Below are 12,671 nucleotides of genomic sequence, written 5' to 3' on the forward strand. Positions count from 1 at the left end.
AGTGAAAATATTGTGGAAGCGGAAGTCCCAATGTGGAGATCCTTTTGCGGGCAGAAGAGTCCAAAACCCTTCTCCCAGTTTGAATCTTTGTAGGAAAGGAAGCATTTTCATTGATTCTTTGACTCTAGCACCCAGCACAACAGAGCTTGAAAAGGAATCAGCTATGTGCGGTAAGGAATGGATGTTTGTGCTCAGATGTTTGGTGTAATTCTGTTGTTGTTTGTTCTTGTCTTTCTGTAAGCGTAGATTGCCTGGCCCAGATGGGTGACAGCCTTGCACGAGTTACTTCACTTCTTTGGCCTCAGTTTCTCACTTGGAAATAGGGATAATTAAAACACCTCATTGGCTTGTGCAACATCCGCACAGTAGCTGGCACAAAACAAGCTTTCCAGCAATGTTCGCTGTATCATTGTTAATGTATCCTGTTCGTTCTGACCTGTGCCTCGTGAATGAATGTGCATTGTTTGTTTATCAAAGACAGGTTGACTGGGACATAGGAACTGACATAGTTTTAAAGATCATGATATTAGACTTTACAAAGATAGTACAATTGACAATGAAAAAAAAGGCAATGAAACACCTTAGTGGGACAGTCCTAGTGTTTTCTAGATGTGTTTATGATGAAGTGCAAAATGTGCACATGAGCTGATACTTATAGAACCATTGTTTGGGCCAGGGCTAAATTTCCCGTGCATTCTCCCTGAGAAGGAGATTTGATTATATCTGTTGTATAAATAAGGAAGTTATGCCCCTTTCTTTCTAAGACTTTAACAGACAGCTGTAGAGGCAGACATTAAACCGTGTGCTTCTCCAGACCATTTTCTGTCCTCAGCATTATAAAGGCTTGATTTATCTTCCATCAACTTCACCATCTCTGCCAGGAGGGAAAATGAAACAGGGCTTTTAATTTCTTTTCTAATTTGTTAGATTAATTGGAAGCACCAGGCATATAGTGTGCTGCTTAGTACATAGTAGAGGCTCAGAAATGTTTATTGAATATAAATATTAATCAGATTGAGTGAAAAAAGAATGACAGAGAAAAACAGTGCTGGCCTCGGCCTACTTTTTATTTTAAAAAAGCCTGAGGTCACTAAAGATTTTATAAGCATAGTTTGTTTACACAGACTAAGGGTTGGAATCTGAGGTGAAGAATTTTTCCCGTGTGTTGCAGGGGATTAACTCCAATCTGTGAGGTTTAGTTAACTCCAGAATTCTGTTTCCTACTAGCTACGCCCACTGCCCAAGAAGCTGCTGGCTCTGTCCTTGTGTTGTGTTAGTTTAGTCTCAATGAAGAAAAAGTGCGTAACATTAAAATATACAAACCATAAGTACGAAGGTGTAGCTGCTATTGTAAGTCATCACTATTGTATTTCAAAGTCAGATCTGACTGTACTTGTTTTTTCCTTTAGCTCATATAATTAAGAGTTGACCTAAAGGAAATGCCATTTAATGGTAATGGGGGAAGAAAGTAGGAAACCTTATTGTAGAAAACAGCAAGCATGCTGCATGTAATTCTCCTCTCCTCCCTTTCTCCAACAACAGAAAAACAAAATTTTTTTTTCTAGAGGAACTTCATTATGATAAGGCATTTTATTGGCCGTATCAAACCTGAAAGGTAGCCCGTTAGATGGTAGTTCAATTACTAAGCATCCTGTTACATGATTTATCATGCCATGGAATGAAGATACTTAGAAATAATTGTGAAATGAATATAAATAAAATATACAAGGTGTATATAATATGTAATAAAATAAATACTAAACGTGAACATATATAAATAATATGTAATATAAACATAGTAAGGTAACAATATAAAATAAACATCTATGAGTCAATACTGATATAAATAAATGATCGAATAAGTAAGCAAATGGGAGAGAGTAGATAAAACTTCCATGTAGAAGAATTCTGAATGATTTACGCTGATAATCTCCCAGACAGCGGTGAGACATAACTGCCCATCCCTTGAACGTGTACTGTGCATGATGACTTCCTTCCAAAGAGTACAGTATGGAAAGGAAAAAAATAATAATTTCATCGTGGAGAAACCTGCCAAACAGCCAGGTGATCAGTTAACATGACCGGTGAGCAGTGTGGTGTGATGTCATGAGAACGGTGCTTTACCTCTGTGGTCTTCCTCCCCAAATCCCACAATTCCATTATAATTGTGAGAAAAACACTGGACAAACAGTTGAAGACTTACAAAATACCTAACTAGTATTCCTCAAAACTGTTGTCAAGGTCATCAAAAAAGGACAGTCTGAGAAACTCAGTCTAGAGGAGGAGCCAGGAGACGTGACAACTAAGTGAGTGTGATATCCTGGATGGGATCCTGGAGCAGAAAGCACATTAGACGAAAACTAAGGAAATTTGAATAAAGTATGGACTCTGTTAATAACAGTGTGTCATTATTGGTTCATCAGTTGGGACAAACGTTGCCTACTAATACTAAAAAGGGGTTAACAATAGGGAAGCCAAGTGTAAGGTATATAGGAACTCCGTATAATCTTAACAACTTCTCTGTAAACATAAAACCATTCTAAAATTAAACATTTATTTAAAAAGACTATGGCAAAGACAAGTCTATTTTCATCATGCTGGGAGCCTGAAGTAAATAAAGCAGCCCTTGGTGTTCAGAACTAAGTGTGGATGGAGTAAAAGTGGGGCACTTCCTTGCTGTTGTCTTGGAAAGTCACGCCAGTTTATTTGCAGCAGCAGAGACTGCAGTATTTCTAAATGTTCTCCTATGGAATTTCTTACTAGCATGACTTTTTCCCCCTTTGCTTCTATCCAGTAGCAGTCCCTTGAGTGGCATTTGCTGTCCTAGTTAATCAGAGGGTAGGATAAATGAAAAACTCTCTTGCCCCTCCTACGAAGTTTCAATGGGCACTGGAAATGTAGGTCAAATTGCATCACTGCAGAAAGGAGCGAGCAGGAAGGTATTTATGAAGTGCTGCCAACCTCTCTTTAGATTCCGAGTCATGATGAACCAGTGTTGAGCCAGCTTAGGTGTGAGATACAAGGAATCAGGGAGTCATGTTTTTTATGCAGTCCCAGAATGTTTACGCATTAATCAGTGATAAAAAAAAAAATCTCTGTCTAAAGCTCTTAGAAAATAACTTCACTGGCTTTGTTTAATTTGCATCTCCCAGCTTCTGGAATTCTTTTTGTCTCTTATTTATTAGAGGCACATTGTAGCAGTGTATATTAATTTATCCAGAGAGATGTTTGAATTGTAGAAACACTTGCCATGTGTACATTTAAAAAAAAAATCTCGTTTTTGGCAATCATAGAGGTCTAATAATGTATTTTGCAAATTATATATAATCATATTCTCAATGAGATCTTGATTAGCATGTAGAAATTCCAAAATATGTTCTTTATTTTTATGTTTAAAGTATGCTGTTCCATGGCTCTCTGTTTTTTAAGGCCAAAATCTTACAGATTTTAGACTATAATAAGTCTCTAAATACATGTTTTTGTTTTTTCATGTTGTGTGCTACCTGCCCTTTGTGAGACATCCAGACAGGCTGCTAACGTGGTCCTTGTTGCTGAGCTAGGGAGCATCCTGACAGTAAAACCTGCTGTGATCCACTCCATTCTCACTCTTGCCTCGCCTCCATCAAGACAATTGGTAGTTCGTCTGTGTATAAAATGGGAAGGCACATAAAATATATTTGCCAAGGATTGGGTATTATTTAATGTTACAGATTGAATACATTAGTCTGTCAAAAATGTTTATAATCCAATACACATGTAGCTAATTTTAATTTTAATTTTGAAATAATTATGGATTCATAGGAAGTTGCCAAGACAGTACAGATATGTCCTGGTTACTCTTCACCAGGTTTTTCCCGTTGGTTACGTTCTTACCTAATTACAGTACAATATCGACACTGGTAAATTGACATTGGCATAAAGCATGTATGCCATTCCATGTCATTTTCTCACATGTGTGGATTCGTGTAACCACCACCGTAATCAAGACCCAGAACTGTTCCATCACCACCCTTTGTCGGTCCTGTTGTCCTTACAACCCCTGACTCCTGGCACGCCTCTTCTCCAACTCTAATTTTGTCACTTGGGGAATGTTATACAAATGTGATCTTTTGCGATTGGCTTTCTTCACTCAGCATTTTAAACATATATTTTTAAAGAATATTTATGTTAAACATTTAAAAAGAATATTTATTTTTAAAAGAAGTTGTTGTCCAGAGTCTGATTCACTAATTTTCAAACCTGCATTTTTCTAACTTGGGTGTTACATACTCTGTGCTGCTGTATTTAAACAGTGGCCAAAGTCATACGTGCCAGTTGAATATGTGATAATAGCATTAGCCTTATTGCCTACTGTCAAGGAAGATACCATGAAGGTAAAGGGAAAATGACCTCAGGAAAAGCCCATCCCATAAACAAAGTACGTATCAACATCGATTACTGAGTATGGGTAAGATGTCTAAATGTGTACTTTAAGTACACCAAATAAAGGAACTGACTCACCACATTCGTGTTCCATTTCATCTTAAAAGGACTCTTGAAAGAAGAGAAACTTTTTGGAACATAATGTTTAAATGAATAGCAGTTGAAATATTTACATTAATTAGTTAATGCAAAGATTGTGTCACAGAGTTGCTATATGTGGTTGGTGTGAAATGTCACCATATGAAAGTCAGTGTCTGCATTGTGTTATCAGATTTTTTAATGTCTTCAATAGGAAATGGAGCCCTATGGGTATATGGGAATAAACAGCCTCAGAAGGAACCAGTGTGTTGTTTTCTAACAAAATATAAAAAATATTCTAGGAACCGTAGGCGGGCATGTCAGTGTTTGGCTACAAATAATGGCTCTAGGGGATCCCATGTGCCCAGACCTGGGGAGCTGAGCACATGGGAGGTGAGTCCCAAGGCCGTGCAGCTCGCTAACATGGAGGTGAGGGTGTGAGCGCTGGCTCCTCGGCTGGCCCAGAATTCGTGTTCCTGAAGGTTGTGTCAGGACAGATTTTTATGAATGGGATAATCTTGTAACTGTGTAACTGGCAATTAATCTTCATTTGGCTCTGGCTCCTAGCATTTTAGATGGTTTTCCTCCCAGATAGGAAAATATTCTTTGTAATTAAAATCAACCTCTACTGACAGGCTTACCATTTTCCTCCTGATCATCTTTGTTTTCTTCGAGCAGCATACGATCATACTTGAAGGAGCTATTGGGATGAAGGAGAAGGGAAATGATCATTTATCGATCACTGAATACATGTCAGACACTGTGCTAAATGTTTACGTACATTCACACATGTAATCACAGTATTGAAAAAATGCTCTAATCCTACTCATTAAGTCATGGGTCTGAAATAACAGCATACTAAGTAACTCTCCATAGCAAAGAAGCCAATTTTCATGGTGAGGTTTACTTAATTTAGAGGTCTGTTGCCCAAAACCAATACTATATACATAGTATTAAAGACTATATATCTATTAGTTACTTTGTATATTCATGAGGCAATGTGTGAATCATATGCAATACGGATTTGTAAGACCTACCCCTCCTCTTAGCATCTTTCTCTCCAGTGGAGGAAAACAAAAATCAGCGAACTATAGGAGTGAAAACTGCTTAACCTGTCAATGCAACATGTATGAGACAATCCATAATTAATTACCAACTCTTTCAGATTGTAATTGTTGTGCATGTTCAGAAGAGGAAAAGATTATTAATCTCTGACCCTTGATTTTTGTCACCTGTAGTACCTACCTCATAGTGAGAAATAAATAAAATAGGTGTGTAAAAGACTCTGTATGATGCCTGTTACTCAGTACACCTTCAGGAGCTTTGAGCTGTGCTGTTGATGATGAAAACTGAGATGATAGGACAACAGCCGTACTGCGTTGGAGTGGGCGGACTGCTCTCGCTCCCCAGAACCTCAGTAGCTTCACACAATCCACGTTTACTTCTCACTCAAGCCACAGCTCCGTGTGGGTGGGCAAGGAGACTCTTGCTTCACCCAGTCACTCGGGTGAAATGTGGTGACTCTGCCCCGCTCTGGGTGCTTGAAGCCCTCCATGTGGCCAGCGGAGACTGCGGGTGAAGACCGGGAGGCCCGGCACCCAGCCTTTGTGTTCACACGTGAGGACTCGGTCATGAGCCATTCCTTCCTGCAGTGAATACTGGGAAACGTAACCTGACTGTGTGCTCAGGAAGATGAGCTTGTGGACATAGGAGAGCGTGGGCGATTGATCACAAATAATACTTAGAAAGGCTTGATAGAAGAGGAGGGCTTTTGGTTGGATCTTTTAAAGAAGTGAAATTTGTAATAGGTTGCCCCGCCTGCCTTTAAGAAGTGGCATTATTTAAAGAGGAAGGAGAAAAAACAACCTGCAAGCATTATTAATCAAATTACACATTTATCCAACTAGCCACTGCTTTTACCATAAGCCATTTGGTAGTGACCTTAGGCAAGCCATTTAACTACATACTGTAAGCCTCCATTTCCTCACTTATAAATATTCTTCGTAGGGCGGTGGTGAAGACTAAACAAGACAGTGCATGTAGAGTACTTAACACAGGCTCTGGCCCACAGTAAACACTCAGTAAAAGTTGTTGTTATTGGTAGTATTAATAAGTGTGGCCCCTGAGTTAAATGCCTAATAGCCGTTCATTTATTTGACATCCTTCTAAAGGACCATGTTAGACTATTTAAGAATGACTCAAAGAGGATATTTATAAAAATTTGAGAATTCTATAACCCCAGGCCAATAATAGGAGATTAATGTTCCCCTGACACAATATTCGGGGAGGAGAAGCCCTCTTTGTTCCCCGACCCCCACCCCTCACCCCCAGGCTCCATAGACCCGAGTCCCTATTAAGAGAACAACAAGGTACTGGACCTTTATTTCCCTATCATCCCTCCTCTGGTCCTCAGTGCTGAGGTCCGTAAGTGAGTTTGCCTGGGAAGAACGAGAGTGAATGCCAGAACAGCTGCTTATTGCTCAGGCCCAATAGCAAAGGCAAGAACATCCCACCACAGGCACATGTTAACCTGAGCGGATGGGCACCTGTCAGAGCCTGAGACTCCATTTCATCCAGTTCTATTCAGCAGGCATTTGTTAGCACCTACAGCGTCGGGCCCTGGCTACAGGGTGAAATGTTGTAGACATTGCCTCTCCGAAGCCCACTTAGGAGGTGGGCATGTTTCATCTGAGCCAGGTGTTTCAAGGCTGAGTGGGACTTACTTGGAAGGTAAGAAGAAAGCAGTTCCAGGTGGTGGGAACAGCAGGTGCAGAGGAGAGGAACTGCGGGGAGATCTGCTGTCGGGGGGGGGGGGGGAGGGGGGCGTGAAGGGAATGGTTTTCAGCTCAGCTGCTGTGTTGGTGGCTTCACTTCTACCCCATGTTGGCCTCATCCCACAAGCCTCAGTTTGCTCTCTGTTAAAGGAGTGTAATAAGAGTTCCTATAGCACAGACCGGGGAGGGTTAGGTAAGGTCACACATGTGTTAACGCCAGGCTTACTATGTATTCATCCTGGGCACATAGTAAGTGCTTAGTAAATATCAGATGCTACTGCTGTTATTACTGCCATGTGCTTTTGTAAATCAACCTGCAAATCTACTGAATTCACCAAGGATTTTGCACAGAGACAAATTTGGAGAGCTACGGGGAACTTTATTATAGTTTTGGTTCTCTCCTAGGCTAATGGTGAAATAGTGTACTGTAGTCACAATTGATGGGAAAATGACTTGCTGACCCCTCAGCCAGAAGGAGAAGGAGGCCAGTTAACCTCAGTGATACCTGGGAGAAAGGGAGCTGTGCGACCTGAAACTGCCAAGGGGGTGCAGGATGGCTGTGCTGAGTCCTTTGGAGAGAGGAGGGGGTGAATGTGCGTGGGTATGTAGAGGCTTGCAGAAAATACAGGTTCCTTGAACAATGTTAACACTATGCGAGGACTTTCCCAGAGGGCTGGGAGAGCCTCAGCCTGCCTGCACGGACTAACGTGTGTCCCTGAAGCCGAGGCCACAGGTGCTGGAGTCCTTCCTAGGAAGTGGTTTTCTCTCCCTCACCAGCTGTGTTTTCAGACTCGTTTGGTGTTCGGTAGAATGACCCTGAGAGCAGTGTCTGTAGCTCACTCAGTAGATGTAGACGCTCCAGCCGACCTTTGAAGGGGGTGGGGCGGGTATCCAGTAGCAGGTTGAAAAGACAGGTTGTGTGGAGTATAGAGAAAGGTTCATTCTGAAATTTACTTCGCCAGGGAGGAAGCCTGGCAGGGTGAAAGCAAGGTGGAACTTGGGTAGGAGGAGAGAGTAAACTAGGGACCACGTTAATTCCTGTTTCTGTAGAATATGCCTACAGCTGACACGTAACCTGTTTTGAAAACTTTTGGTTTGTAGGTTTTTCATTTGGGAGAAGAAACTTAGGAAAACGACCTGGGCTCAGGGTCACAGGCTTGGCTGCCTACAGGAGACAGCCTGGAAGGAAAAGACGTGATGCAGATGGCTGGGTGCTTAGGAAGTACATGCGCAGTGACGAGAGGCAGCCCAGGACGCCGCATCAGCTGGTTGTCCCTGTGCAGCAGAACTGGCCGTAGTCACCAGATTTGTGGACATTCCAAGGGAAAATGGGGATACGGAATTTTATGTGAATCTTCACACATTTTAAGTATAAGTAACAAATTCCTTCCTTTTTCCCCCACAAGATCACTGGACAAACAGACAAAAAAGTGAACTGTTTTAGGCCTGTGGACTTTTTGTTTGCAGTGAGGGTCAAAGAGTAGAGAGAAAAATGCATAAGTTGGGAGTTTGGCAGCCCAGCCAAATCCACTGCTGGTTCTAGTGAAGGCACAGTACCGGCTTGGAGCCCACGCTGAACACGTTTCATTGGATCAATAAATCAGTTTGAGTAAAATCTCTCTTGGTTTTCATACGAGTATGTAGAATGGAGAGATAGGAGTCAGCCTTACCTTAGATCTAATTTAGAAGATAGTCAAAACTTGTGTCACCCTCCTTTTAGGACCCACCTCTCCAGACTTCTGTCCTCCTTTTCACGCCTCGCCAAGCACCCAGGGTGCCAGTCTCACATTAAATCTTCATGATTTGCCTAGAATTTAAGAAGGTTTAAGAAATAAAAAGGAAGTTTATACTGTTGTGCTTCAAAACAAGACCGACTCACTTAGCCTGCGTTTTCTTTCCTTTATCATAGTAGGTAGATTTTTGCTTAATTTTGACAGACTCTATTATATAACAAGAATGTTCCAGATTGTGCCTTAAATTGCAACAAGGCTCTCAGAGTCTTAAAAGGACACAGAGATGTTATTCCTAGAAAATAAGTCATTTTTCTCTTTAAAAGTTGATATAATACCCATGTAACAGTGTGGGCTTTTCTTCGTTTAAAGGTAACGAGCGGATTTTTCTGAACCCTTGGGCATTCCTCAGGATCTTCTTTTGTAACAAATTCTCCTGACATCTGCCCTTTTATTTTTTTAATACAAAAGTTTTAACTGTCTTCAGCAAGATCATTTTTGTTGCAGTTATCAAAAATCAATTCAGAAAGACTTAAGCTCGGAAGAGGGGAGCCATTTCCCCCACCAGTCCAGGGGAGTCTTCAAACCCTAGGGAAGAAAGCGCCTTGGGTCTCTGGGGGACTATACCTGGGACAGGAAAGACCTGTAGCCCCTGGACAGAAACCGTTTCCCTTTCTTTCCTCTGGGGCTGTGTGACCTCTTGAGGCCAGGTCACTCTGAGCAACACATTTGTTCTTCTCTTTGCTGACTGGCTTTTTCTTATAGACCGAGAGCACACGGGGGGTGGGGGTGCTTGCAGCCTAGACCAAGCAGACCCTTTGCATCCCATTTCTAGTTCCAAGGAGAACAATGTCAGTTTGGGTCATGTGTCCAGCTTTGGCTAAAACAGGAGTTTGGAGTCCCGTAGTACAAACATGACTGAGCCTGGGATTGAGAATTACATAGTGCTGAGAAAAAAGGGTCACCACGGGCTAGGCGGCTCCTCCGGGAGAAAGACATCTTCTACAGTCTTGCCACCCCCCAAAAAAACCCAAGAATAAATAAATCAAATGTAATCTACTCAGGACTTTTGATAACACTCAAGTTATATCTTTCTTCTTGTCGCCTTCTTTCCCACCTCTAACTGGCTGTCATCTTTTTAAAACCTTGTTTAAAATTGTATTTATTAAATGCTTGTTACATAGTAGGTGGTGAGTGAATAAAAGCTACCAAGTTTTCTGTTTCTATTCTTAGAAAATGTTCCCCAGTCTGCCTTTTAAACTATTTCTCTTTGTCTTGGCAAAACAAAATTAAAGTTGCTGTTTAGGCAGTTTGGTGTACTGGGAAGGGAACTAAATAGCACCAAAGGCCTCCAGTCTAGTTACAATTTCAAACCATTTATTTGCCAGGTAATCTCAAGCAAATTATGACCTCTGTTAGTGTGTTTCCTCTAGTAGAATGGAGATCATAACAGCTCTTTTGAGCAATGTCATTGTGAAGAGAAAATGAGAGAATATATGCAAACGTATGGTAGTTTTTTTACATAGAAAGTTTTGTGACCCCTAGTCTAAGTAGAAAAGTTACTATTTTTAAGTGCTTATTTTTAGTCACTGCCGCTACCATTTTCCTCTAAGAATAGGGTTTCCCTTAAAGCATTTTTAAGGTATGCAGGCTGGAAAATGGTGAATTCTTTTAATGGCCAGTAATACTATCTTGGGGAAATTTCATAGCGCCCCAAATCTGATGACTTCCTTAGATACTTGTAGAGAAATAGCTGGGGTGTCCTGATGGAAAACTGAAAAATAGCTTGACCTAGTGAAATAAGATCAAGCACAGCCTAACCTGACGCCGGTTTTGTTCCACCTCAAGTGTGCTCGGAAGGAATCACCGTCAGCGAGGTGAACGGTTATCTCTAACATAACATCTTTGTTGGCCATCTCTAGCCTGGTAACTTGCAGCTTCCTTTGAGTGAGTTTTGCATAGCTGTTAAATATTTAGAGTGCAAAGAAATGAATTTTGGCTCAGGACAGACATGTTAAGCAAGATAGTGGCTTTTATTGGAAACAAGGCAGAAAAGGAACACTAAAATGGAAATCAGAAAAATTTTCAAAGATAGGGGACTGGGAAGGAATTAGAAATCTGGGGAAGAGAAACATCTGGCTTATAAAGATTGTAGGAATGATTACTTCACAGAATGCTTACATTACTGAAGACCATTTTGTGGGTGAATAAAACTGAAACTGTTTGAAAAAGAGAGAGAAGGATGTGAGCCAGGAATAACTTAAAAGCCAATAAAGATAATTATGAATAAATGTTCAAAACAGCATAGAATTTCAGCCACTGACTTTCTGAGATGCTTTATTAGTATCTCAAACCATGGAGGTATTTGGCGTAGCATCTTAGGTTATATGAAAATAAATAAAAGTTGATCAAAGCAATATTCCCGTCACCGACCATGGTGTATAGCACGTGAGGATTATAGGAAGAGAAGTGTGTTAGTAGTAAATTTTTCATAGAAATCAGCCTGCCTTGTGCTTTATACTTGAACAGCATCTGCTCCATAGCTGTGCCTGCATTTGCTGTTCTTTCTCTACTGCTGCAAGTCAAACTTGAAAACCAGTTAAATCTCTAACTCTGGTCTGCGAATCTCTAGTTCCTGACTCGTTAACTCTGTGCTCCTCCCCAGGTTAATTTGAATAGTAGCCACATTCCCTTGAAATATGTATGTATACATGTGCACAAAAGTATGTAGATAATGGGACACATAAATTCCTGTGCTTTTTATAGGAAGATGGTTTAATTGAGTTTTTGTTTCCTGTCTGTAGTATTACGAATGGCTTTTATAAACTGCTGGATGGTAAAGGACAAAGAGCTCTCCAAATAGTAATCTCATTTAGTGTGTACGTGTTTGCCTGTGTGTGTGTGTGTTTAAATCTGTGATGCTAACAGCTTTCATAGGAGCTTGCTTTCTGAATGGCCATTTTAAAAATGAGGTGAAAACGCATTGGTGGCAGATTATGCACAGTGACTTGAAGCCGCAGGAGCCTGACCCTGTGATATTTTGAGGAGTCATTTGTTCTCAGTTTATTATAAGTAGAGCCGATTAAGTTCATTGGGAAACAAAGTAAACTACAAATTATGTTGTAAAATTGGTAAAATGCCTCAGATTTTAACACCGACATTTGAAAGCACGTAGAATTTTGGAACATCTGGTAACTAATGAGAGTGTGGATTTCTGATTAGCTTTACCCACTGTTTATCCCTTTGCCCCTTTTCTCTTTCTGTAGATCTGAGCAGAATTAAGAAGAAAGAGCTTCCACAGTCACAGCAGATGAAGATCCACTGGTAAATCGATCAGGATTTTTGGCCTGCTCTCCAAAGAAGAGGTAACTGCTGTTCCAACATAGCACAGCTGAATAAATGTGCTGCTTCCGATTGTAATAGAGTTTTACCAAAGGATGATAGTTTTTTAAATTTAAGGTATCTGAGTAAGGTTTCAAATTTTAAGCATAACCCTAAATACGATCTTACTAATATGAAATGACGGTGAATGTAAGAGTACAATATTATTAGGTGTCAAAACAAAAACTGCTAAATACTACCCCCCCATTCATTAAAATTACAGGAAAACTGGAGATAGGACCCCCCCACCTGCTCCTCCCTACACACAAATCTGTGTTTATCTTCT

At 40.7% G+C, this 12,671-nt stretch overlaps 1 protein-coding gene across 3 annotated transcripts in view; it reads left to right on the plus strand.

Moving 5' to 3' along the window:
* ATXN7 (ataxin 7) overlaps positions 1–12,671 on the plus strand; it is a 122,682-nt gene that overhangs the window by 16,334 nt on the left and 93,677 nt on the right. For all 3 annotated transcript variants that reach the window (XM_033132242.1, XM_033132241.1, XM_033132243.1), the window contains exon 2: positions 12,271–12,369. The gene's annotated coding sequence lies outside the window, so the exon portion shown is untranslated. The remainder of the gene's footprint in view (positions 1–12,270; positions 12,370–12,671) is intronic.

This window comes from Rhinolophus ferrumequinum, chromosome 17, assembly GCF_004115265.2.
Source record: "Rhinolophus ferrumequinum isolate MPI-CBG mRhiFer1 chromosome 17, mRhiFer1_v1.p, whole genome shotgun sequence".
NCBI classification, from domain to species: Eukaryota; Metazoa; Chordata; class Mammalia; order Chiroptera; family Rhinolophidae; genus Rhinolophus; species Rhinolophus ferrumequinum.